Source organism: Sesamum indicum, linkage group LG7, assembly GCF_000512975.1.
Source record: "Sesamum indicum cultivar Zhongzhi No. 13 linkage group LG7, S_indicum_v1.0, whole genome shotgun sequence".
In the NCBI taxonomy this organism is placed as follows: Eukaryota; Viridiplantae; Streptophyta; class Magnoliopsida; order Lamiales; family Pedaliaceae; genus Sesamum; species Sesamum indicum.
This window is the reverse complement of record NC_026151.1, coordinates 5,980,500-5,983,674: the sequence shown is the minus strand read 5'-3', so window position 1 is coordinate 5,983,674 and position 3,175 is coordinate 5,980,500.

Sequence of the window (3,175 nt, the reverse complement as noted above, 5' to 3'; positions counted from 1 at the left end):
CCCGGGGGGGGGGGGGGTTCTCCTAAGGTTGATGTGGTCCAATGTGCCTATTAAAGAGATGCCACGTAGAAGAGTGGGCTGCCATGTGTGTGGGCCTTTTAGACCGAATATTTGTTGGGCTTTGGTCATGGTTTGAGTAGGGAAATGCCTTCAGCCTACTCCCTTTCCCAATCTATTTTTTGGGGAGCACCCGCCAAGGCCGTCTTTCAGGTCTTCTAGGGGCTTCTAGGATGATACGAGCCTCTTGTTTCTTTCTTCTTTTTGGATCACTTGGCTCTCTTTAGGCTAGCTAAGTTTTATGCACATCTATTATATTACTATTAAACTAATTAGTAGTTTATATTTATACAATAATTTTGATACATGCAATCTTACCACGGGTCCAATGGGCTTGGATCTTGATAATGGACTTGGACTGATTAAGCAAAAAAACTTGAAAAAAGGGAACTTGTAAAACAACACGTTAGCAATTTGATTCTCAAGTTAGTTTCGAATTTAGGAATAAACAATTGAAAAATATAAATCGTAATGAGAAATTGAAATATGAGTAAGAAATTCGTGAGAAAGTGATGGTCAAAACGTAAGTTGATAGACAAAGTAAGAGTAGAGAGTAGTTTTTCAGATTTTGGAAGGTGTCCCCGTTGGGGGACTGTACTTGTATCTTCGAAAAAGGGGGCAAGATAAGTGTGGATAAGGCGTGATTTGGTCTTATCTTTAGCTGATCAATGCACAACTAGACATCTTTTCTTGAGGGAGGACTCCTTTCACTTAAGGGTTTCTATTCTATAGGAAGTTTTTCTAGGTTAAGGAGTCTTACGTCTTGGAGACGCCTCCCTTCTCTTCGGTTGTTTTAATTGGGCCTTAAAGGCAGGCCTATGGTCTTAAAGCGTTTTATTGGGCCCTCATCTTGGGTCGAGTTTGAGAATCTTCTGGTGGACTACCTTAATTATGAGCTGATGGGTTCAGATTGGACTTTATAATCTCTTTTTGGCCAAATGCTCTTGCACCCCCACACATCAAAATTAAAATATTATAATATATTTGATATTTTAATATAATAATATGTTATATTATTTATTGGAAAAAAATTTTTTGGGTCCATTAACTTTGTCCGCGATTGATTTTAGTACACTAACTTTCGTTGTTATCACATTTTGACCACTAATTTACAAAAATGGGTCAATTAGGTACAACGGAGAATGGAAGTTGGATTTTTTGCCAAAAAGTAGTGCACATGCTCTTTAATATAGGGACTTTTAGTTCCATTCGTACTATAGTATTACATGGCACTTGAGGTGGAATTTTTTGGAGGGAAAATTTTTAATTTTTCACTCTCAAAGCCAATTACCAACTAATAAAAAGGGAAAAATAAGATTTCTTCCCCATTTTGCTTCCATCCTCATCCCATCCTTCCCGTCTTCAAAACATGTCTACCATCTCAAGACTGATTTTGTGCTACTGTGGAAAGAGAGCTACGGTGAGGACTTTATAGACTATGAGAAACCAGGGAGGAGGTTCCATTCTTGTGAAGATTACAAGGTTATTCTCTCATATTTCTCCATAAAATTCCTATTTTTTTCTACATTTTTCTGCATTTTCTACTAGTTTTCCTCGGTTTTCTGCAAATTTTTGCTCGTTTTCCTCAGTTAAATGTTCTCATTTTTCTGTAATTTTTTCCTTATTTCTTGTGTAGGCCGAAGGATGTGGAATTATTGGGAAGATCCACCAATTTGTGCTCGGGCAAGGTTTTGTAATCCTTGGATTGCTAGCAAAATATTCTGGATACGAAGCTAAGATTGAAGAAATGAAGAAGATTGAGGAGGATTTTGCAAAATTGAGAAGAATATGTAGAGAATGAAAATTAATTTCAATAATTGTCGTTCTTATTTTCTGCTTTAGGTTCTACTTTATGTAGGGTGCATGTAATTTAAGTGTATTTCAGTAGGGTCTATGTAATTAAGTGTATTTAAGTAGGATTTGGTGTGTAATGCTTTTGGTAAATGTATCTATGAAAGACAATCCCTGTCTTCTATTATTTGTGGAAGAAATAGAAGTTGGCAGTAATTATGAGTTTGAATTATTTATCAAGCTATACTTTTTGAATTTAGTATTGATTAAGGGATGGGAATGGAACTGAAAAATGATAATTGCATGCCTTTGTTATGGCTATGGCTGAAATGTATACGGGACAGGAAAGGTAAATTCTTGTACCTGTAATTGCATTTTCAATTCCTGCCAATTGCATTTTCAATTTCTGTACACATACACAAGTTTTTGCAATTGCATTTTCAAACTGAACATCTAATTGGAACATTTCCAAACCGTACATATAATTGCATTTCCAAACTATACATGTAATGGCATTTCCAAACTCTAACTGAAACTGTAAAAAGTTTATGCCAAAAGATTACAGTTTTAGAACATTTTTGCCAAAACATTTCTGCCAATGCATTACAAGTTTTAGGCCTTCTTCTTGCTTTTGTGCAGTTCACTTATAGCATTACTAAGATTTGATAAAGTGACAATTTTTTCCCCCTTTGAAAATGGACGGGGTTGATCCTGAACTCCCTTGCTCATCCACTGACTTTCCACCCACTTCAGCATCAACAAAAGAAGCTAGCTCCTTAATTTCGCTCCTTTCTGGCACTGTTGAAATTGATCAAACATACTTGGTGTAGTTGCAGATGGCTTTGGAGCTTTTCTGTTTTGAAGTTTTCAAGCGACAGGAGCAGCAGTTGGGATATATTCCTATATACAACCAAAAGACAATCATTAAAACAACACAAGAGCAGTAATTTTAACAATAATGAAACAAATAGAATCTTACACTTCTTGTTCTCCTATACAATATAGGTTCTGCTTCTTGCATGATTGTCTTACCCTTTCTTCTAACCTATTAAAATTTACAGAAAACCAACAGAGTAAAGGTTGTCCCTTAGTAGTTATTTAAACATTAAAGGATGAGCAACAAATTTGAAAAAATATACCTGCATTTTCTCTAGTTGTTCTACTGGAGGGACTTGGCTAGAAGCATCAGGGATAAACTCACTTGGCAGACATGTATTCTCCATTTATAATTTTTATCAAAACACTTTGCATGCACATATTTCCTGTCATTTTCGGCAAACTTTATGTTTCTATTTGTTTTAATTGCATGAGACTGGATTGCAGTTCT